General features: G+C 39.6%; 1 pseudogene; it reads left to right on the top strand.

The window, feature by feature from the left end:
• The first annotated feature begins 20,063 nt into the window (after window positions 1–20,063).
• Window positions 20,064–21,486, top strand: LOC141498725 (uncharacterized; annotated as a pseudogene).
• Window positions 21,487–25,824: the final 4,338 nt, after the last annotated feature.

Here is a 25,824-nt window from a genome sequence, read left to right as displayed (position 1 = left end):
CAAGCTCATGTTCTCCTCCCCCTCACATATCCATTTTTTCCTCCTCTACTCCCTTATTCTACACATTTTACTTCTCCCAAAGACCTTCTCTGTTTTATTGGCTCTCCCCACTCCCCACTGCTAAAAGTGACTGGAGCTACCAATGGGGTTTACTGACTATGGTCAATACAAGAGTGGGGGCAGGGAGGGAGAGGACTCCAGGAAATGGGACTGATGCCTGAGACCCCCTGTTGTCTATCCAGACTTCCCTCTATTTCCCCTTGCTTAAAAATCACTGAGCTTTTACATATTTTACATATTCTTATCAAGAATTATTTGACCATTGATTTGCCACTTTGTGTAAATGTGGGCTGTATGTTTGTGTGTGTGTGCATGTGTATGTGTGTGTGTGTGTGTCCCCTAACATCTTTTCTAGCCCTGGCATGACATTCAACAGGTCAGACTGGAGAGTGTTTAATGGAGCCCCTTTCTGTCCTCTGCCTTCCATCAAATTGCTCTTACCTCCAGATTGGCATTGGCTCTACTCAGGTTGGCTCTGGGGTAAAGTGCTTATAGCTCTCCTGGGGAACTTGCTCTCCTATATTTCTGGCCTCATTTTCACAGACATTTCTACATAGTTCCTGCTTCTGGTCTTCTACAGTTGTTCCCAGCAATGAGACAGTCTTAATCTTAGATGTCCATGAGTCTGATCTATGCAGGTGGGGGGAAAGCCCTCCATTTCTGATGGGCAGAACTACACAGACATGCGCAGGGTAGGCGAGGAAACAGCACGTGAGCTCTTGTGAAAAGGTTATTCAAATGTATTTTTCCATCTTGATTTCCAGAACTCCTTCTACAGTCCAAGCATGTGACTTCAATATTTCTACTTCTATACTATGAATAATCTGTAATAGCCTTCCCATCAATGAAAGCCCAGTTGCCATTCTGCTCACTGCCAACAAGCAGTTCTTGATTCCTGACTCTCCAATATTTGCTTCATTTGGGTACGTTTTGCCACCACTACCACATTGAACATGCCCAAGGCCTAACTCTTCCCTCACTGACCTGGGAGTTCTTTGTGGGCTGGGAAAAGGGACATTAACCAAGGTATACACCTTCAAGGTCTATGAAAATGTTCAAGTAGGAGTCTGAGAGAACAGCTGTTAGGGGTCATTCCCTTTATTGCAAAAAGGAAAGAACCTCATTCAGAGAAGGAATAGCATCTGCTCATTGTCATCCTGCTAACAGCTCATCTCTGGGGACATAAAAGTGGTGGGAGGGTGTGGGACTCCATTTACTTATTTAACCACCAGAAAGAACTGCAGACTCCCAGAAGCCTCAGCTCTGTGGGAGAACAGCTCACCAGCTTCTGAAGAATGGTTGCAAGATCCATGAAGCTTGGCTGTCAGAGGAGGGAAGAAGCCAAAATGGAAATCATTTAGACTGACTGGAAAAAAGAGATCACAGGGCTCAAAGTCTGGGTCTACCACTTTCTAGTTGTGTGACCTTGGTGATATTGCTGCCCTTCTCTGGACCTCAGAACCTTTTCTGAAAGAAAAATTTGAAAAATGAAGATGTTGAGGCAGATGACCTCTGAGGTCTCTTTTACCCTCAATTTTTTGCAGATGTAAAAGCTCATTCTGAATATCCCCCCAAAATTATCCCCTCTCCAGTATCAAAATATCCTCTCTCCCAACCCCTGTTGAGATAACCTGTTAGACTAATGGTTTCCCTTGGGCTGTCCCCAGTGAGCAAGCTCTACTCTTGTTCTAAATGTTCATCTTAAAGACTTACTCAAACCTCACAGCACAGAGGAGAGGACAGAAAAGGACCTATGGTAACCAGCTGGGGTCCATTTCCCTACCATGAGCAAGAGTGCAGGGATCAGGGGTTTATGTTTCCTGCTCCTTCTCCCCCAGACTCAGGCCCTGGGCCTGCAGAGGCCTTTGGCTGGTCCCTTGGTCTCTCTTTCCTTTCACATATTCCCTCCAGGTCTTCAGGGTCTCATGGACTCATCAGTAAAAGCAAAGAAAGTCTGGACAAAGTGGACCTCCTGCAGATGGCTGAACACTGATGGCTGATATTAGGGTCTACCTGAGTAGGGCAGGAGCCCCCTGCCTGCCAACCCCACCCCTCTCTCCAGTGGCCCACATCAGACCTCCCACTCACCTGTCACCATATGATCACCATCCCTCTCTCCCACACCCTCTCCATGGCATTTTTTCCTTAGTCTCAAGCTTTCTGGACCTTATTATCCCCTTTCCCACCACCCTTAAAATGATCGGAATTTCCAGTGGTATTACCTGGTTGTTGTCATTCCAGGAGTCAGTGAAGAGAGGACAGGGGTCCAGAACAATGCCAGTGACCTTCTGTCCAGACATCAAACACACATACAAAAACACACATACATATGGAGAGATAGAGAGGATCATGTCATCTTAGATACAGGAAATAACTCCAAATTACATCATCCTATTTATGAAAAATATTGATTATTTATATAGACTCTTTATCTTCATCTATATGTACTCAAAAATAAGACTACTATGTTTCTCATATAGATTAGAACTTCCTACTTAATGCATATAAATGTATAAATAATACAATGCAACTCAAACCTATAAAGATAGAAAATATTCATATAGGTTAAATATTTGAATTCTTTCTCTTCATGCTTATGTAAAGAAAGTAATTTACTCTTTCAATAAATTCATATGATGACTTGTATATTTTATTGCCTTATGAATAATAGTAATCATTTTTCCTACTGCTACTTACAGGAGTACTCATATATTCATTTTCAATTCATAATGTAGGACCCACATTTTTCCTATATATTTTCATGTCTGCATATATATATGTAAAAATATATAAGTATAGCTTCTCTCTTTCTCTTCACATATATTAGGTTACAAAATGCTATCTCTGTTTCTAAAAGCATTCTACTGCTTCTCTTTCTGTGAGAGAACATAGGAAGCTTCCTGTCTGTAGGAACACAGACTATGTCCATACTCATATATAGGAAAATAGACCTACAGGCATGTGAACTGAATGAGAATTCAGAAATGAACTACTTACATGGGAAAATAGAAAGTCTATAGAAAGCTTTAATATGACAACATATAGAGGACATATAATATACTTATAGGTAAATCATAAGAAAAACATGTTTTCCATATATACATGGATTATAAGTCATAAAAACATATATGTGACTACCTCTAGACTATATGGAGGAACCTCCATATATTGATTGATTTACAGAAAGGATTAATGAAGCCTGAAATATAGACACTCAGGGAGTATGATGGAATATTCATACATAAAAAGAACATATCAGTACTCAGATGTATGTATGCAGTGAGTGAAAATATACATGGAAACAAGTAGTTCTCACCTATGAGGAGTTAGTCCAAATATTCCACTATTTCTTTCCATGAGATTTTCCTTAGGAGTGGAACTTCTCAGCCTCTCTTGTCTCTGACTCCTGGAAATCTACAATTCCCAAGTCTAATAGATGTTTCTGAGGTCTCTCATGGGAGTCTGTTAAGTAAAATCTAGGTATGATTTGCATAGAATTGTGTGTGAGTCCTGAAAGTTTATCTTAAAAGAGTTTCATTTTTCACATGTGTGTTTGTATACGTCTGTATGTGTGAGTATGTATGTGTGTGCATCTCTGTGTGTTTGAGTGTGTCCCACCTTCCATTTCATCTGGCCTCTTCAGGCTATTTGCATCAAGAGACAATACTATTGAAAGATTGTTGAGGTTGGAGGTTGGAGTACATGATCTTTTCCTCTGTTGTACAAAAACTTCCCTGATGTGCTCTCTATGGGAAAGGAAAAGACACATGAGCTCTGGTCAAGGGGCTATTTGGTTCTCATTTCCCACCATAATTCCCAGAACACGCATCTGCAGTCCAATCAGGACCATTCAGACAGCTGAAAATTCTCTCCTCTGTTCTGTGGAGAATCTTCACTTTCCTTCCAATCAGTGAAAATCCAACTCTCCCCTAGCCCACCAGCCCAACACCAAGGAGTTCTTGACCCCTGACTCTCCAGGGCTTGCCTCCTTTGGACAAGCTCTCGCTACCACTTCCACATTAGGCATGTATATAGCACACATTTCCCCTCAGTAGATTGGGAGTTCTCTGAGGGCAGGAAACTGGGACCTTGCAGCTTCCAGGAAAATTTTCAATAAGTCTTATTGAAAGAGGTGAAGGTCATTCCCGTTATTTCACAAATGGAAGAAATCAAATCAGCAAAGGCATGGAATTTGCTCATTCTCTCCCCAGGCTGATCCAAAGATGTTCTGAGTGGGGAAAGTCAGAGGTGGCTGATGACATCAGTGCCTACTTTGGTGGGGCAGGAGCCCCCTTCCTGCCAATCCTTCCCTTTTCTCCATTGGCTCTAATCAAACATCTCACTCACCTACCATTATGTGATCAGCATCCCTCCCCCTGCACTCTCCTAGACTGAGTTCCAGCTTCCCCCAGTCTCTCTGCTACCCATTTTCCCTTCCACTTCCCTTTCCCCCATTGCTGCTAGAAGTTACTGGAGCTGCCACTGGGCTTACCTGGCTGTTGACATTGCGGGATTCAATGAAAAAAATGGAAGCATGGTGCCTAGTAATCCTGTGCTGTCTGTCCAAATAGACAAAGAAACATATATGGAGAGAGAGGATTATATTTTTATATACAGGATAATAACCCTAAATTACCTCATCCTTTAAAAGAAAAAATATATATTTTCATTTTTACACATTAATATATCCTCATCTATTTGTACTCACATATGATGACCAAGAATTTCTCACCTAGAGATTAAAAACTCCCTGCATAATATATAATATATAGATAATAAAAGAAAACTCATTATATAAAGACAATTTGCTTATAACTGCTCAGGTCCTTTTCATTCCTATGTACAGAAAGTTATTTATTCTTTCTATAAATTCATTAGATAACATACTTTATCACCCCAAGAATATTAGCAATCATTTTCCCTATTCCTACCAATAGAAATACACATTCATTCTCCATTCTTTAGGTCCCATAAATTTCTCTATAAATTTGTTTATATATTCATATACATATATGCAAATTTTCTTTTGATTTACAGATATTAGATCTCCTAAATGCTCTACTTTTAAAAGTATTCCACTACTTCTCTCCCTGTCAGAGAAGAACGACTTGTCAACTCATCAGTGTAACCTGCCCCCAATTTCACTGGCACAGTTATACCTCAGAGTCCAAGGGTGGGGGCTTTAGGGGAAAAGGATGAAGTACCCTAAGGAATACTTGGGGACTTTTTCCTATGGACAGCAGATGTATGCTGAGGGGTCTACATTTCCAGGTCACTTGGCTCCCATGCTCAGGAGCCTGAGCCTCAGGTGGGCTTTGAACTGGGCCCTGGCCATTGCTTGCTTCTTAGACATCCACTCTGAGGCATTAGACTCCTTAGCAAGCCGCAAGCCAAGAAGAACTAAATCTGGGCCATATGCAGATGACTGATAGCCAGTGATATCAGTGCCCACTTGGTGAGACAGAAGACCCCTTCTCACCTGACCCTCTCCCTACACTAGCCCTCACCAGGAACCCCATTTCTCTGAAGGCAGCATTCCTCCTTCACAAAGCCCTTGGAGCTCATTTTTCCCTTTCCCACACACCTTGCCCATCCTATTTCCCCTCCCCTGAGCACCAGGTGCTCATTGTCCCTTCTAGGAAACACCTTTTCTTGATCATGTTCCCCTTCCCTACACCCTCTCCCATTCATTTTATCCTCTGCCTCACCTCCTCCTGCTCATTTTCCCTTCTCTGATTTGTTGCCTCTCCCCCAGCACTGCTACATGTGACTCTAGCTTCCAGTGACATTTCCTGACTGTGGCCATTCCAGGAAGGGGGCAGGGAGGGAAGAAGACCTCAGGGCCTGGGGCTGATGTCCGGAGACCACCCTGCTGCCTGTGCAGGCCTCCCTCTGTTCTCCCTCCCTTCAAAACCACTTTTTGTATATTTTGTATATGCTTATGTAAATTTTGTATATTCTTATGTAAATTAATACTTATGTACTTACGTCTGTAAATTAATATAAAGGGAAAAGATGACAACTTATAGTATGAAAACAGAAAATGTTTGTGTATGTTTATAATGTATACTCAGGCCCTTTCTCTTCGTTCCTATCTTCAGGGAGACATTTGTTCTTTCTACAGATTCATTTATATGATTTACAACTCCTATCTTTCCATAAATATTTGTAATTATTCTAATCCCACATATATGAATATTCATATATTCATCTGAATCATATCTATGAGTTCCTGTATCTATACATACATACATACCTATCCATGTCTGTATTATGCAATCTCTTTTTCCATTGATAAGAATATTACTATTTCTCTCTATAGTCACACTCTCACTGTGAAAGACTATACAAAAACTCTGATCTTTATGAACACAGAATGTAACAGGATTCATAGGAAAAAATATAGACAGAAATTTAAGGTATCGGTATGTAGAGAAATAAGTAGTGAATGAGTCCCCATATATAAAGTACTCATGGGATATAGAAAGGCTGTTTGAATGCTTACTTATGGCAACGTACAGAGAGAATAGAGGCCTAATCATGTATATGTCACAAGATTCAATAGAGTAGACATAAATTGAATACATGATTGTTCACATATATGTGACAAGAGAGAGAATATGGGGGAATCCCCATATATTGACTCATAAGTAGAGGACATGATGACAAAAACATGAAAAACACGGGGCCAGAGGAGTGAATTCATGCACTCAATTCAAAAAGAGACCACATTCATGTTTAGATATATGGATATATGGGAATGTCCATCTGTGAGGGTGAATAAGAAAATGAAGTTTTCTTATAAGTAAGTTCTCTCAAGCCTGTATTAGAATGTGCCTTCCTCATGAATTTACCTTCCCCCCACCCCGGACATTCCATAGGTGATTTGGCCGCATTCCAAAGACTGCTGCAGGAGCCAGCCACTCCTTGGAATACACAGGTAGTACTGGGGAGAACTAGCTATTCTCACATTATTGGCCTTATTCAAAGTAAAATCTTCCAGCCCCCTATGGCATTTCCTTGAAGTCTTCAAACTGGTAGACTTGTAGACTTTTCCAATATTACTGTTAAAAGAACACCCTCCCAACTAAGGGAATCCCTCCCAACTAAATTAGCAACTAGCCTTCTTTGTTCTCCACTGATAAATACTCTGAGGCTCCAAGCATTGGTGGGAATCTCACCCATGGAGAATTGGAGAACTGATTCTGCCTGGGGCTCTTCTTTCTCTCTCTCTCTCTCTCTCTCTCTCTCTCTCTCTCTCTCTCTCTCTCTCTCTCTCTCTCTCTCTTTCTTTCCTTTCTTTCCCAAATCAGGACTTAACAGAAAGGCTGGAAAAAGAACACGGGATTCCTCCAGCCACGGATTGTTCAGAGTTGATGCTCCCCCGAATTGGTGATGTTATCTTTATCTTTTTCTTCTACTTTGATTATGATATTACTCACCCATTGTCTTTAATGTATTAGTTGCTGTATTGGATGTTATTGTAATCAATCTATTCCTTGTGTTGTATAATTAAAATACTTGCATTCTCACGAGTGTCAGTGAGAGTGTCATTTGCAGGAACGAATCCAAACCTCATTTAAAATCACAATACATAAATTGGCATAGCCGGTAGGATTCGTTGTGCAAATGCTATTTAAGAAAAGTATAGAGACCCCTGTCCCTGTCGAAGTACCAGGATGGGAGAAACCCACCTTTTCTTCTTTAGCAAAGGTTTGGGCTCAAAACACAGGCTCGTGTGAAAATTGGGAAAGCAAGGTTAGGGATGGAAAGCCCCCCCCAACTTACTGAATGCTTAAGTAAAATAACCATAGAAAAGGGAAAGGATATGAATGGTATTTGCAGAAGGGGATGGGCTCTTTTAACCGAGGATAGAAGGTCTGTCAGGCTTTGGACAAGAAGGAGGAAAAGAGAGAGTTCAAATGGAGAAAGAACTGATTGATTTACAGGGGCGAAAGTATATAAAAAAAGAAAGATTGATAAAAAGAAAATTCATACTTTGGTGGGGGATGCAGATACATATGATTTGGCTTTAGTTGGAGCAGCTCGCTTATAATACCATAATCCAGAGGGTGCCCCCTTGGATACACACACACAAAAAAAAAAAAACTGATAACGATATTGCTTCTTAGTGAAGCAGGCAAACCTCTGGCAGGGGGTTTGGACAAAATCTCCCAAATGGAGAAGTTAGGCAACTACACATATACTGATGGCAATAAATCTCGACATAAGAGTGATGAACATGCTGCTGGTCAGTCTAATTATCAGTCTCTCATAAGGTTAATTAATTACTAAAGTTTATTTCTTTGTTCTGTTTTGTTTTGTTTTGAAACTGGGGTGAGGCCTCTTTGATGGATGGCAATCCTAGTATATTTTTTAAAAAAAGGAATGTCTGTTAAAACAAGTTAAAATAATGATGAAGGTAGACCAATTACCCAAATAAGGAGTACTTGGTGATGATTGTTCTCTTTCTCCCAAAGTACATATTAGTACATTTTAAGGGGATAACTCTCAATTTACCTGATGAAAAATTATTCTTGCAAAAGTACAAGGACCATCACAATCTGTAAAATTTTTAGTATACAAGGGAATTAGGGACATTCAAAAAATCTTGCCCAAGAATTTGTAAATAGAACTATGCCTATTTAGCTGCAAAAGTAAGGTTTTAAATAAATCATTGTATCTGGTCATGAACATTATGTGTTAAAATAAAAGAAGAAGAAGAGGAGGGATGAATGAAGTCTAAAATATGCTTAGATAGTATGTTGAGAGAAAATGCAAGTTGTGTAGTCTGAATACTGGATTTAAGGACCTGTGAAGAGAATAATGAAAGGGGTGCAAAGAAAAATGAGGAGGCACAGAGAAGGTTGAGTTCTTTTTAATTTACAAAAGTTAAAGCATGTAGAATGAAGGTATGAGTAAGTTTGACTTTGTATGAATAAGATGTTGGTTTTGGAAGTTTTGAAAATTGATTTAAAATCAATGTAAAGTAGGAAAGAACATAGAGAGCTATGAATCAACTAAGTTATGGAATTTCTTCTGGGATTGGGCAAACCAGATTTGTACTAAATTGAGATGTGTTCTTAAAGATGACTGGAGCAATTGAAAAAAAAAATTTATATTAGACTGCTACCTGTGGGAGAGAACTATACTCCTTTTGTTTTTAGATTTTTGCAAGGCAAATGGGGTTAAGTGGCTTGCCCAAGGCCACACAGCTAGGTAATTATTAAGTGCCTGAGACCGGATTTGAACCCAGGTACTCCTGACTCCAAGGCCTGTGCTTTATCCACTACGCCACCTAGCCGCCCCTACTATGCCACCTATCCACCCCTCTATACTCCTTTTGAGTGATTGCTAGCCGCATATTGGGCATTAGTAGAAATGGAACAGCTCCCTGTAAATCATGAAGTTTTGTTAAGGCCCCAAATAACTATTATGAGCTGGATAAATGGAGACTCTTATCTCTCATATGATAGGACATGCACAGAAATCCAGTATAATTAAATGGAAATGGTACATACAGAACAGAACTAAACCATGAGAATCTGGTGTCTTTCCCCTGCCTGAGAAAGTATCTGAATTAAACTCAGTGCAGTCTCCACTGACCAATCCCCCTTAAAAGGCAGTTTCACCAGTTAAATGGAATCAAGGATTTGATGCCTTGAGTACTGACCAAAAGAAACACACTTGGTGAACTGATAGCTCTGTTAAATCTTTAGGACAAATTAGGCATTGGAAGGCTGTAACAAATAATATTTTAGAAAGAACAGGAAAACAGTCAGTGGACAAAACTGATGGCTGTATGTCAAGTATTGAAACAGGAGAAGGGGAAACAATGTCATATTTTCTTTTTTTTTTCTCAGACACCTGGGTAGTGGCAAATGGCCTGAACACTTAGATGACCATGTGACATGTATAAAAATAAATAATAATTGGAATTTTTAAGGGAAACAAGTTTGGGCTTATGAAATGTGGAAAGATAAATGTATTTGGGTCCAGTATACTACTGTCTCAGTCTTTCATGTAGATACCCATGCCAGTGTGGACACTCTGGAACATGAGTATAATACCCAAGCTGATGAACTCTTAAAAGCAGAAGAAAAATCCCTGCAAATGATGCCCCTGGAGAATAGGGACGATTTGATGCTGGGAAAATGGATTCACATTACTGCAGGTCATCTTGGCGCTCTTGCATCTTACACGTGGGCATTGCCTAGAGGAATTAATATTCCCTTAGACATTTTTAAACAGATAACTCAGGAGTGCCCTCAATGCCAGCTCTTCAGTCAGCGCTCTGTACCTCGGACTGTAACAGGAGAATTGGCTAGAGGCACTAGCCTGTCCAAATTTGACAAATAGATTATATAGGCCCATTGCCTCTAAATCAAGGGTGCCAATATGCCTGTACTTGTGTAGACACCTATTCAGGAATATTAATTGCTTGCCCATATAGATGAGCAATTCAAAAGAATACTTGTAAGAATATTGATATTATTTCCTTATATTATGGTACCCCCATGCAAATCCAAAGTGATAATGGAATTCATTTTAAAGGAAAAGAAATTGATATTTACTGTAGGTATAATAATATCAAATAGATAAATCACATTCCTTATTATCCACAGGCAGCTGGACCTATTGAAAGAACCTTGGAGGGCTTCACTTGGGTCCGCAGGTTATGATTTATATGTAGTGCATGATGTGGAAATAAAACCTCAAGGCCAATTATTATGTAATACCGGTATTGGGGTCAAACTACCTACTGGATGTTATGGTCAGCTATTCTCTAGATCCAACCTGGCCAATAAGGCACAAGCGCATGTACAAGGAGGAGTGATAGATAATGATTATAGAGGAGAAATTAAAGTTTGTTTACATAATTCCCATGTGTCTGAAACCTACTTCTGTAAGACTGGGGAGAAGATATGTCAGATGGTTGTATTACCATACCTCATTGGACACTGGATAAAAAGAAATCAATCCCCTGATAAAACTACCAGAAGATATCAAGGATTTGGTAGCTCAGATGAAATACACTGGGTACCTGAGAAGATAATCCCAGGAACTAAAGTATGGATAAAAAGACATCCTACAGAAGCTCCTAGGGCAGCTGAGTTAATAGCTCAAGGGAATAACAATGCAGCTATTGTTTGTTATTCACGAGGTAAGTCTTGGTACTACATTCCATTAACCCAAATGTTTATTCACAATTAAGTGTCTCATAGGCTTCTGACTTTATACTGAAGCACAGACTTGGACTCCGGGAGCTCAACTAGCAAATTCAGGAATCCAGATCTGGTTGACATGGAAATACACCACTAAATCTAGACGACAAGGACATTTCATCTGTCCTGCATACAGTAAATGTAATATTGCTAATTGGACTATTGCTAATTGGTCTACTACTGATGCTAAATTTTATAAAGCCCCATTACCTATGTCTGCCCTCCTAACAGGACCCTCTCCTATAACTATTCTTATCTCTTCATTGGTTAATATCTCATGTTGTATTACTCCTCTCCACTTTACGCTCCCAACATTACGGGATAAAGTACTAAGACAAAGATTAACTGAAAATTGTACTACATGGAATATAAATAACTCCACCCTTAGTATAACTATTCCCCTTAATAATCAATATTTGTTTTGTGTCAATGCTTCTGTAATAACCCATCGCGATGCTTCAGTACATTATTCATTATTATTGCCCAAAACACCATCCACCGATTATCCTCCATCTGTTGTTCGTGTCCCAAAATCATGTATTAATACCTCTATTGCTCAGCACAAAATTGTGCTTCATTATAATGTGTCCTTTCCACCTTTATTGCCCTGTACTAGATTTAAAAGAGCCTGGTATGACACCCTACTTGGCGGGGCAGGAACAGGTTTGGGTATAGTAAATTCTATAGATCTTGAGACTTTGGCCAGCAGACTGCGCAGTGCTGGGCAGGATGTATCTCAAGCTTTGACAATTAATGCTAATTGGTTGCCCATGACGATCCTGCCACACCAAAATACTTTAAAATACCAAGGCCAATTCTTACAAGTTTTTAATGATAGCATTCTAGCTAATATACGGATTGATGCTAATATAAGTGCCCTGTTTAATTGGACCAAATGTTCTTTGCAAAACATGTACTCTTTAATACAAAAAGAGAATGCTCAAAGGTTATTACAGGAAGGAGATACTAACAGTTGGGATGTAGCATTACCCTATATGGCAAATTATTGGAAACAGATCAAGCCTGAACGAGCTCAGTGTACCTCCCTTTGGTGTAGTGGGACTGTAGTATATTATCAAGTTCATATATGGAAAATGATGTGTCAATTCCATGTGATTCCTTTTGTATTATATGATTATTTTGCTTTACCACATATAAATAGTAACTATATAGATCAAGACAATGTAACTCATACTTTACGGGACTGAACTTTCACTAACAAAGGCATTGTGTGTGAGATAATGAATAGGGAGATGGAGCCCTGCCTTCGCTCACACTCCTCTAACCTTTGTGACTTAAATGTCTATCCTTTTTCTAACTTTTCAATGTTATATTAAGTATCTTCTCAACACATTTGTTTAACCTCTAATAATAGTACTGATTTTGCTTCTGTCTCTCAGAACCCTCCCTTTTCTGTATGTTTTACTAACATATCTTCCTTACACTGGCAGGGTGATGATTTTTACTTTTCCCCTGATACAGATGTTGTTAAGAATTTGTCTTGGGCACCCAAATTGTTACTTTGTCCCCATACTTCTTTATCTTTACAACCTTTAATTGCTATTTTTAATCAATCTCATGTCCTAAAAAAGCTGTTAGAGTCCAATCAGCGTGCTTTGAATGAACATCGAATACAGACTCACATAGTTGCAAGACATTTAGTCAAGGCCTCTCATTTCGTAACTTCTGATACTAATCACCATTGGTATGATTTCCTGTTTAAATCAGCAATTGCTACTAGCTATTTTAACAGTTTAGCTATTCCTATATTGTTGTTAATTATTTTGTTGTTATTATTATGCATTTGTAATTTTTATAAACAAATTTGTGATAAGTTTACTCCTATAGTCCCATCCTCATAAATTTCTCGTGACCTTAAGGCCCAATGAATAAGAAAATTAAGTTTTCTTATAAGTGAGTTCTCTGGAGCCTGTATGAGGATGTGCCTTCCTCACAAATTTACCTCCCCTGCCCGGACATTCCATAGGTGATTTGGCTGCATTCCAAAGACTCCAGGAGCCAGCCACTCCTTGGAATACACAGGTAGTACTGGGGAGAACTGGCTATTCTCACAGTATTGACCTTATTCAAAGTAAAATCTTCCAGCCCCCTATGGCATTTCCTTGAAGTCTACAAACTGGTAGACTCGTAGACTTTTCCCATGTTACTGTTAAAGGAACTCCCTCCCAACTAAGGGAATCCCTCCCAACTAAATTAGCAACTAGCCTTCTTTGTTCTCCACTGATAAATACTCTGAGGCTCCAAGCATTGGTGGGAATCTCACCCATGGAGAATTGATTCTGCCTGGGGCTCTTCTTTCTCTCTCTCTCTCTCTCTCTCTCTCTCTCTCTCTCTCTTTCTTTCTTTCTTCCTTTCTTTTCCAAATCGGGACTTAACAGAAAGGCTGGGAAAAGAATACGGGATCCCCCCAGCCACAGACTGTTCAGAGTTGGTGCTCCCCCGAATTGGTGATGTTATCTTTATCTTTTTCTTCTATTTTGATTACAGTATTACTAACCCATTGTCTTTAATGTATTAGTTGCCGTATTGGATGTTATTGTAATCAATCTATTCCTCGTGTTGTGTAATTAAAATACTTACATTCTCACGAGTGTCAGCAAGAGTGTCATTTGTAGGAACAAATCCGAACCTCATTTAAAATCACAATACAGAGGGGATATTATTAAATTTTCCATTCTCCCTTTTCCATAGGATTTTATTTAGGAGGTAAGTCTCTCAGGCTTTTTGGCTTTGGGTTACTTTATCTCTCACTGTTCAAATTCAAGGAGATACTTCTGAAGACACTTTTGAGATCCTCTTTTGCTTCCTCACCATGATTACTAATTGATATAAATTAAAATTCTTTATTAGGTGATTGTAAAAGGAGTTCCCCAGTGTGTTTGTGAAGGGGACATCAGACGCTTTTCAATGTATCCAGGATATTTGCTTGACCTAGCTTCTATCCCTTCCCCAGTTGGATCACTGTTGCCCCAGTGTGAGTGTAAGGGTGGGAGCACACATTTTTGTTTCTCTATGTGTGTGTTTCTGTCCTACCTTCAATCCCAGGGAGTCACCAGCTGAGCCAGTCTCTGCAAGACACCCTGCTGAGCATCAAGCACTGATGAGTGAGATCAGTGTCTATCTTGGTGGGGCAGGAGTGCCCATCCTGCCAACCCTGCCTCTCTTTCCCCTGACCCACATCTGTGCTCATTTTCCCCTCCCCCACTCTTCCAGCTTATTTTCCCCTCCACCCATTCCTCCAACTCATTTTCCCTTCCCCCACTCTTCCTGCTCCCTTATTCTCCCCCACCACAGTTCAGCTCCCAGAGGGGTTCACTGTGGCCATCCTGGGAGGGGCCATCCTGGGAGGGAGAGGACCCCAGGACTGGGCCTGAGGCCCTGCGACCCTCTCTCCAGTCTGTGTAGATGGCCTTCTGATCCCCTCCTTACACTTGGTTTTTATATTCTTATTCAAAAAAAATTCAAATTTTTCCACTGGATATATATTTCCTTGTGTTTAATTCATTTTCTCAAAAATGTATATGTTTCTATTTCTATAAAGGAAAGTTGTATATTTCATATGGAAATATCCACTGTGAGGGAATACATAGTTATATAAACAAATATAGAGAATATATGATAATTCTTACATATTAAGACAAGAATATCTGTCTGTATGTATTCAGGTTTTTTTCATTCCAATGAAGTGGAAATCATTAATTCATTCTATAAACTCACTTGTATGATTTCTACATTCTATCTCATAAACATTTCTAATCTTAATTACTATATAAATGATTATCAAGATTCACTCTATTCATATTAGTATACATTCTCTCCATGAATATGTTCTCTATATGATCTACCATATAACTAAAATATTCAAGTTTCTACCCCTGAAAGAATATATGAAGCCTCCTGTTTTTATGCATAAATAGTGTTTCAAAATTCTTAAATTGGATTATAGAAAGAATAACAGTATGAATACATAGAGGAGAGTAAATGAGTACTGATAAATGAAGTACTCACACAAGAATATAGAAAGTATCTGCCAAGACAGAGAGAATATGTGAATAATTGTATGTATGAATCACAATCAACAACACAGTATATTTATATATGCTGATTACATGCTTGTTCATATATATGTGGATATAAACAATACATGGTTAACATCAAAATATTAAATGACAAGTGACCACTGAAATATGAATAAGGGACGACAGGAGAGTATTTATACATTGAACCCAGAAGGAACATAGTAAATCTCAGCTGTATGACTAGAGAGAAAGGTTGAGGATTCATACAGGTCAAAATATAGCTGAAAGACAAATACTCATCTGTTGGGGGGGGATATAGCTACATCTTGCAACCTCCTTTTCCTTGGCATTTTTCCCCCCCTGAGGTTCTCAGCCCTATACATCTAGCTCCCAAGACAAGCAGATATTTCTAAGGGCCCTTTTGAGACCCACTTTCATCTCATCATTGTTTCAAACTGATATCAATTAAAATTCTCACTTGTTTGTATTGAGCATCACAATTGTGTGTGTACCTGTATGGGATGGTAGGAATCTTGTTTCTAGCCAAACTTTCCCTTCTCTCCACTGGTCCCTACCAAGCATCCCCCTCTTTGGTCTCTCTGCAGTCAGAATCCTTCCCCCACAAGCTCTGAGGGAACAGAACTAATTACAGAGACGCTCTGCTCTCTGTCCAGAAGGCCCTCTGTCCTCCTTAAAAGCAATTGGTTTTTTATTTTCTTATTTATGAGTTCAGATTTTCCCACTGTATATACATTTCTTGTGTTTCATCCATTTTCCCTCTCTATTCCTATTTATGACTACTACCTGACTCTATAATGATCTCTATATAGATTATTATATCCTATATAAAGGAAAGAACTTGTCATTTCTAGAAGTTCTCTATCATCATCTATCTACTCATATATAAGACTACAGTTTCTCCTACAGAATACAACTTCATACTTATGTAAATGAATATAGAGAATATATGACAATGCATGTATATTAAGATAGAGAAGATGTCTGATTCTATGTATGTATTTACTCAGTTCCATTCTTTTCATTCCAATGTAGGGAATAGCATAGAATTTGCTCAACCTTGTCCTCCTAAGAGTTTACTTCTGGCTGGCCCAAAAGTGGAAGGGGGAGGGTGACTCTGCTTACTCCATTTAAGCAAAAATGTAACCCCACAGACATAACAGAAAACTCCCAGAACCCTCAGCTCTATGGGAAAACTACCCACCTGCTTCTGGGAAGTGTCTTCCTAGCCACCATGAAGAGCTATTCTGTCACTGTAGGAGAGGCCAAGAAGTCAACTAGTCTGACATAGAAGAAAGACCTAGGCTCATGCTCTGGGGCTCTCCAGAATGTGTGACTTTTTTTTGGCTGTGTGACATTAGTCATGTCCCTGTCCTTCTCTGGACCTCAGTTACCTTTTCTTTCAAATGAGGAGATCGGACCTGATGATCTCTGAGGTCCTTTTTACCTTAGGTTCTATTCAGACATAAATGCTCATTCAGCATTTCCTTCCCCAAAAAATTATAGGGCCTCACTCCCCAGTAACAAAATATCCTCTCCCTCCCAACCCCTACTGAGACAATACTGCTAGTCTAATGGTTTTCCTTGAGGCAGCCCTCAGTTAGCAATCTCTGCCCTTGTTCTAACCCTCCATTTTACAAGTTCTATCAGACTGCATATCCTCAGAATCATGAACAAAGAAGGTGCTGAAGTGACCAGTTGGGTATCATTGCCCTATCATGGTCAAGAGTGCAAGAATCTAGGGTTTATGTTTACTGCAACTTGTCCCATGTGCTCAGGCCCCTAGGCCTGTAGAGTTCTTTGGACTGGTTCTCACATTCCAGGTCCTTAGGACCTTCTGGTAGCCACCAGGCAAGTCAAACAGAGTCTGCACAAAGTGAATCTCCACTTTGAGTGAGCCCCAAAGTGGGCCCTGATGGCTGATGACATCTGTGTCTACCTTGGTGAGGTAGGCGTTGCCTTCCTGCCAACCCTGCCCCCAGCCCTGCCCCCTTTCCACTGGTCTACTTCAGGCATTCCATTCAACTGTCACCTTGTGATCACCATCCCTCTTCCTCATACCCTCTGTGGCTCATTTTTTCCTTCACTACCAGTCTTCTGGACTTGATTTTCCCCTCCCCCACCACCCTACAAATGACTGGAACTGTCAATAGTATATTATCATTCCAGGTGTCACTGAAGGACTGAAGGAAGGAGATGACAGGAGACCAAAACTGATGTCAGCAATCCTCTGCTGTCTGTTAGACATCATACACACACACACACACACACACACACACACACACACACACACACACATATATATATATGAAAAATCTTGTATATTTATATATTTATATACTTTATCTTCATCTATTTTCCTCATATATAAGACTACAGTGTCTGTCCTATAATTTCTAGCATCCTGTTTAATGTATATAATTATATAAATAATATAATGCAACTCATGTATGAAGACAGAGAATATACTCAGAGCTAAGTATTCAAGTTCTTTCTTTTCATTCTTATGTACAGAAAGTAATGTATTCTTGTACATTTTATTTCCCTATGAATAGTAGTAATCATTCTCCCTATTCCTACTTACAGCTATACTCACATATTCACTCTCAATTCATATCTGAGGACCCATATTTTTCTTATACTTTATTCATATCTATCTATCTATCCCTTCCCTCTTTATATTTATATATGTTATGTCTCCAAAATGCCATCTCAGTTTCTAAAAGTATTCCACTACTTCCCTCCATGTGAGAGAATATAGGAAGACTCCTGGCTGTATAGAATATAGAAAGGCCATCTCAATACTCATAGATGCCAACATCTAAAGAGAATATATGAATATACATACAATTGAGTCACCATGTTGTGGGAGAAATTGATGCCACCAATAAAGATTGAGAGCTCCTGATGGTGAAAAGCTCACAACTAGCCCTGAAGTTGAAATAGCTCAGGAATTTTATTTCATACACATGCAAAGTTCACAGATTGAAACTTTTTTTCCCAAAAAGACAAGTGGCTAGAGGACAGGGTGACTAATAAAGGTCTAGTGAGGTACCTGAGGGAAAGAGTGTTAGAAAAGCATACAGAAGAGCTGGCTGGGCTGAGGCTCAAGGGAGTCCCAGGTCATGGAGCAAAGGTCTTGAGGACAGGCTGAATAAAAAGTTTTAGGCAAGATGCCCAAGGGTAAGGGAGAAAGAAAAAAAATAGCTAAAAGGGCTGACTGGCTTAAACTCAAGGTAGTGTAGAGGCCATAGTTCTCCAGTGGCTTAGGCCAGGAGCATGTGGTTCTAACTTAGAGAGGAAAAGTGGTCGTCCTGCAAAGAAGAAAGAAAAGAAGCCTCTCTTCTGAAAGACCTTACTTAAATTCATTTCCATAGTGGGCTGGACAAGGGTAGTGCTCCCTGGAGTCTAAGACCAGCCAGTTCTTATGGCCGTTTTCCTTTCTCTCTTTCACTCAGACATTCTCACCTAAACTTTTGCTATTCAAGCTGTCCTCAAGCAGCTTATTGTCTCTCTAGGGAAAAGTTTAATCTGTAAATTTTGCAGGCTTGTGAAATAAAAATCTTGAACTTTTCAAACTCCAGGGCTTGGCAGTGAGTTTTTCACTTTCAAAGGAACTCTCATCTTTATGACACCACCAATTTCCCTGTCATCACTCCGAGGGCAGGTAAAAGGGGCATTGTGTAAGTTACTATCTTCAGTCCCCAGGAAAATGTTTAAGTAGAACTCTGGGAGAACAGAACTTAGTGGTCATTCCCTTTATTGAAAAAATTGAAGAAACACTGAGAATAAATGGAATTTGTTCAGTCTCATCCTAAACAGTTTTTTCCTCAGGCTAGCCCAAAACTGGGGGTTCAAGGGGGTCAGTTTACTTTTTAACCAATCCACAGTAGTTACTGAAGATTCTCAGAATGCCCAGCTCTATGAGGAACTTATCCACCTACTTCTGGAAGTGCCTTCCTAGGGACCTTAGGTCTATGGAGCTTAGCTCTGAGAGGAGGGAGAGACCTGTGACCTAGGTGAACCCCCAAAGAGGGCAGTGGATCCCAATAGCCTATGACCTAAGCAACTACCTTGGAGAGGCAGGAGACTCCCCTCACCAAACTCACCCTTCCCTTCACTGCTCCCCCCACCACATGCCCCTCTTCGGTCTCTCTGCAGTCAGCATCCCTCCCCAATGACATCCCCCCTCCCCTGCCCCAGGCTCAGGCTTTTCTTCTCCTCCACCACTGCTACCAGAGGCTCAAGCTCCCGGTAGAGTTCCCAACTGTGGCCATTCTGGGAAGGGAGCAGGAAGAGAGAGGATCTGGGAGAGGCGACTGAGGCCCAGGAGGCTCTCTATCCCCTCTTTAGAAACACTTGGCTTTATGTATTCTTATTCATGAGAGTTCAAATTTTTCCACTGTACATACATTTCTTGTGTTTGATCCATTATCCATTTTCTCTCTCTTTTCCTCTTTATGAGACTGTATAACTTTCTTAATAATGATCTCTATATGGAATTATACATATAAATATGATTTTATTCTATATAAAGGAAATAATTTGTATCTTTCATTTCTAGAAATTCTCTATCATCTGTGCTTACTCATACATGACAACAGAGCTTCTCTTACAGAATACAACTTCATACTTATGTAAATGAACATAAAGAACATATAACAGGTGGGGTCGGAGCCCGGAGGAGGAGGAGGAGGAGCAGGGATGCCTGCCGAGCTTAGGTTGGTGACTTAATGAATGGAACCCTTGTGCTGTTGGAAGTCCCCATGTCAGACCTGTCCCCCACTGAAGGAGAGCCTCCTGAGGCAGATGAGGAGGAGAGTTCCAGTGATGAGCAGGGCCCCATTATCCACCACCCAGATGAGGAGCAGCCCTACCGATGCCTCTTGTGTGGTCAGACCTTCCCTCAGCAGTCCAGTCTGGTTCGGCACCATAAGGCCCACACTGGAATGAATGGAGCAGGGCAGGCTTTGTATGTCTGCCCTGAGTGTGGCAAGGCCTTCAGCATCCAGCACAACCTCTCAGTTCACCAATGTACCCACACAGGTGAGCGACCCTTCCCATGCCCTGAGTGTGGACGACAATTCAGCCTCAAACAGAATCTACTCACCCATCGGCACATCCATAGCTGCAAGAAGCCATACCAGTGTGCTCAGTGCAGGCGCTGCTTCCGAGAGGCCCGCTTCCTTCTTAACCATCAGCGTACCCATACCAGGAGGTCCCCTACGCCACCCCAATGTTCTGGAGTCTCTGAGGAGCAGTGATGCTGCTTCTGTCCTTGCTGTGGCTGAAGCTTTGTCATGTGGGCTGTCTTGAGACTTACCTGTTCGATGCAGGCAGAGGAACTGAGGGGCAAGGTGCTTGCCTAAGCCAGGTTCAATGTTGTAATCATCGTTTCTTCCTTAACCTAGAATGCCCTTTATAATAAGCTGCACTCAACAATTCAGTCCACTGAGTTCACATATGCTTTGTTCTGCTCTCTAACACCTAAGCCTGTGTAAAGGTACAAGAGTAGGTCTATGATGGTGGTAAGAGGTTCAAGAGAATGGGAAGGCTGGATCTTACAGATGTATATGGGCTATCTAGTGCCTGCTATCCCTTGAAGTTACTTGGATAGTGCCTCAGACCCTAGAAGATCCCATTTTGCCTGAATAACTGCTTTGGATTACTGCTCCCAACTTTATCATCTTATTAGTAACAGATGAACCCACTTGGGAACAAAGAGATCTGAGATTTGAGGTTCAGGGGTATAGGACTCCTGGGTGGAAATGTGTTGGGGGAGGAGGGCTGAAAGAGGGAAATTTAAGTCAGTATAATTATTTCACCACACTTTTATAAAATATAATTTTCAGTTTACATGGAGATTGTACAAACGAAGAATTATTGTAATCCTCCATTTTTAATAGCTAATTTTTCCTTGTGTTCCCCTCCCCACTTCATTTAGTTTGGTTATGCTGCTTCTTCCCTATGTGACCTTGTGGAAGTAATTTCACCTCCCTGGGGCTGTTTCTAGATATCTCTAATATCCCCACTACCATTGAATCATAAAACTTTGGCATTATGGGTCTTCCCCATTCCCAACCCCAGGCAGCCTGGTCCCACTGTCCACAGGGAGGTGTAATAAAGGTTCTATTCTGAATTAGCCCTTCTTTAGCACTGAATTACTACTGAATTAAGAATTACTCATGTGTTGGGGATGATGGCACAAGCCTGTAATCCCTGATACCAGGAGAGACTGAGGTTGGTGGATCAATTGAGTTCTAGAATTTTAAGCTACATTAGAGTTAAAGCTTATCAGATAACAGTCTACTGCCAGAATGGTGAGGGCCTTAGGAGGGATCCAGGTCAGAAATGGAGAACATCACATTTTCCATGTAGATAGCAATGGGGTTGGGTCAGCGAGCAGTCATACTTTCAGCCTACAAAATATAGAGAAACTCATTCTCTCTATATGTATATTTTTATGTTTATTTTTATGTATATGTATAATATGTATATTTTACACACACAGGCACACACAGATGCAGGTATACATATAGATGGCTAGATAGACATGAGATAGAGGAGGAGAGGTGGTACTATTTAGGGAAAATACTGACATTAATGTGAGGATATGCAAAAGGTATATATGCCACAGGACCAGGGTATTCATTCATTCATTCATTTAACCAAAAATATTTTTTGTTCCTAGATATAGGTGTTTACTCTTTCCTAAGGGAGTATTTGTCCCAGTGGATATGACTTGTATCAATTTACAATCAGTTCATCAGAATCAAAGTAACTGTCACAATCAAATTTTTTATTTGAATTAAAAAAAAGAATATATAGCAACTCAAGCATATTAAGAAAGAGAAGATGTCTCTCTGTCTCTATGTATGTACTACTCAGGGTCATTCTTATCATTCCACTCTAGAAGGAGTCATTTATTTCTATAAATTCATGTATATGATTTCTACATCTATCATGTCATAAGCATTACTAATTATTCTCTCAATATGTAAATTAGTATTAACCTACATTGATTAGAGCATCCCAACATCCTCTCTACATTCTTTACAGGGTACCCTGCTTCTCTCCCTGTGAGAACAGATGAAGACTGCAGTCTGGGAGCTCACAGACCATATCTGGAATCACATAGAGGAGGATAGGAGAGAGAAAGAGAGAGAGAGAGAGAGAGAGAGAGAGAGAGAGAGAGAGAGAGAGAGAGAGAGAGAGAGAGAGAGAGAGAGAGAGAGGAATGTAGCATCTTAAATACAGGAAATAATCCTAAATTATATCATCTTATATGTGAAAAATCTTATATATTTATATATTCTTTATCTTCATCCATATGAACTCATATATAAAACTACAATATCTATCATATAAATTATAACTTCCCGGGGCGGCTAGGTGGTGCAGTGGATAGAGCACCGGCCCTGGAGTCAGGAGTACCTGAGTTCAAATCTAGCCTCAGACACTTAATAATTACCTAGCTGTGTGGCCTTGGGCAAGGCACTTAAGCCCATTTGCCTTGCAAAAACCTAAAAAAAAAACCACATTCTAATCTGATTTATTCCAGTATGTTGAAATAATGGAGCAGGGGGTGGGGTGGAAGTTAGTACATAAACACACTCTTAAAGAGACATAGAAAGAAACACACAGGCTCCTATAGTTCTATAATACTCCCACCCAAACCCCAGTAGACACACATAAACTTGTGATTCAGTGATCCAGCACTGGATGGGTTTTAATGTAGTCTATCCACACAGACACAGACATACAGAAACATGCAAACTCCCACAGCTACACACACTGGTGAGCAATGCTTGAGCAGATGGTGGGCAGGAAGTTAGGACATAAACACAGAGGGAGTCAGAAACACAGATGCTCCCACACTGACACACAGAGGTAGAAAAAACTTGTAAACACTGAAACTTTTTTAAGCTGGTGAACTTTCAAGACTGAGACACAATTCTATACAGATCATATATAGATTTCACTTAACAGAATCTAGAGACAACACTCAGAAACATCTACTTGACTTGAGAATTGGAGAGCTCTAACAGATAAAGGCAAGAGAGGCTGAGAAGTTTAATCACTAAGGAAAATCTCATGGAAGGAAATGGTGGAATATTTGAACATAGGTGAGCATTTTTATTTTCTGTGTGTATTTTCACATGCATGAATAATCAGCTCTTCTCTCACTGCATTCATATATCTGAGCATTGAAATGGTTTCTTTAAGTATGAATATTCCATCTACCCTGGATGTTCATATTTCAGTACTCATATATCTTCTCTCTAGATGAATCAATATATGGAGATTCACCCATTTATTCTAGAGACAGTCACATAAATGTTTTTGTGAGCTATTGTGTATTCTATGTATAAACAAAATATGTTGTTTCTTGTGACTCATCTATAGGAATATTCATATATTCTCTCCATATGTTGGCATATATGAGCATATTTATAGACTTTATATATTTCTATATGAGTGCTTCTTCTATGAATACTCATTCAATTCATATTCCTGTAAATTTATATTCCTATATATGAATATTAATATACTCTATGTGTATACAGATAGGAGTCTTCCTATCTTCTCTCACAGGAAAGAAACAGTGGAATACTTTTAGAAATGGAGCATTTAGGAGACCTAATATAAGTGAATATGAAGAGAGAAGGTATATTTATGTACATATGTAGAATTAAATAAAGTTATTGGAAAAATATGAATCCTCAGATAGAAATTGGGAGTGAATATGTGAGTACTCCTATAGGTAGGAATAGGAGAATGATTACTAATATTCATGAAGATAAAAATCATCTAATGAATTCATAGAAAGAATAAATTATTTTCTGTACATAGAAATGAAGAGAAAGAACTCTATGAATATATTCTCTATTTTCATATATATGACTCATCTTATATTAACTATAGATTTATATTCATTAAACAGGAAGTTATAATTTATAGGAAAGACACTGTAGTCTTATACATAGCAAATATAAATGAAGGTAGAGAATATCAATAAGTGAAATATATAAGATTTTTCATAAATAGGATGATATAATTTAAAGTTATCTCCCATATATAGGTCTATATAATACTCCTGTCTCTCTTGTTCCACATGCCATCTAGATAGACAGTAGAGGGATGGGCATCATTCTCTCTTTTCTTCACCATCTTCCACAATGACAGCAGCCAGGTAACCTAGATGGCAGCTCCAGTCATTTATAACAGCAATGGGGGAGAGCAGGAAAAGGAGTAGGGGAGGGGGAATGAGCCTAGGAGGGGAGGGATACAGACCACATGGTGATAGGTGAGTGAGATGCACTGAGAGAGGGGAGGGGTTCATAGGAAGGGGACTCCTGCCCCACCAAGTTAGACACTTATCAGATATCAGAGTACAAGGTGCACAACACTCATCTCACTCAGCATCAGTTCATGTAAATCCCTCCAGGCTTCCCTGAATTCCCATCCCTCCTGGTTTCTAATAGAACAATAGTGTTCTGTCACATACTTATACCACAGTTTGCTAAGCCATTCCCCAATTGAAGGCCATTACTTAATTTCCAATTCTTTACAGCGCAACCAAGCTGCTTTTTTTTTTTTTTTTTTTTTTTTTTTTTTGCTAGGCAATGGGGTAAGTGCCTTGCCCAAGGCCACACAGCTAGGTAATTATTAAGTGTCTGAGACCAGATTTGAACTCAGGTACTCCTGACTCCAGGGCCGGTGCTCTATCCACTGTACCACCTAGCCACCCCCTAACCAAGCTGCTTCGAAGATCACAATTGTTTCTGTAAAACAATCATAATTCTCTGCTTCAAGTCAATTTACATCTCCATCCAAATTCTTTCTTTGACATTCACAGTTCTCTTCATCTTTCCCCTGCATCACTCAGAAACATCTACTTGGTTTGGGAATTGGAGATTTCCTGGCAGATAAAGGCAAGAGAGACTGAGAAGCTTAACACCTCTGAAGAACCCCATGGAAAGAAATAGTGAAATATTTGGACATAACTCCTCATAAGTGAACATTCCTAGTTTCCACGTGTAGTTTCACTCACTATATCCATATATCTGATTACAGAAATGTTCTCTTTAGGTATGAAGATCCTTCATCCTCCCTGGATGTTTATATTTCTATACCCATATATCCACTCTATAATTGAATGAATATATGGAGGTGCTTCCATATACTTTACAGATTGTCATAGTTATGTTTTTGTAAACTATCATGTGACTTGTATGTAAGATTATTTATAAATTCTCTTTATATGTTGGCATATATAAACATTTATATAGACCCTCTCTATTCTTATATGGGTACTTCATCTGTGAATACTCATTCCATTCATATTCCTGTAGGTCTATATTCCTATATATGTGTATGGATATACTTTGTACATATAAACAGGACTATATATATGTATGTATATATATATATATATATAAAGAAGGTATAATTAAATATATATAGATACAATTAAAAGT

This window comes from Macrotis lagotis, chromosome X, assembly GCF_037893015.1.
Source record: "Macrotis lagotis isolate mMagLag1 chromosome X, bilby.v1.9.chrom.fasta, whole genome shotgun sequence".
Taxonomy (NCBI): Eukaryota; Metazoa; Chordata; class Mammalia; order Peramelemorphia; family Peramelidae; genus Macrotis; species Macrotis lagotis.
This window is presented reverse-complemented; position numbering and strand designations above follow the sequence as displayed.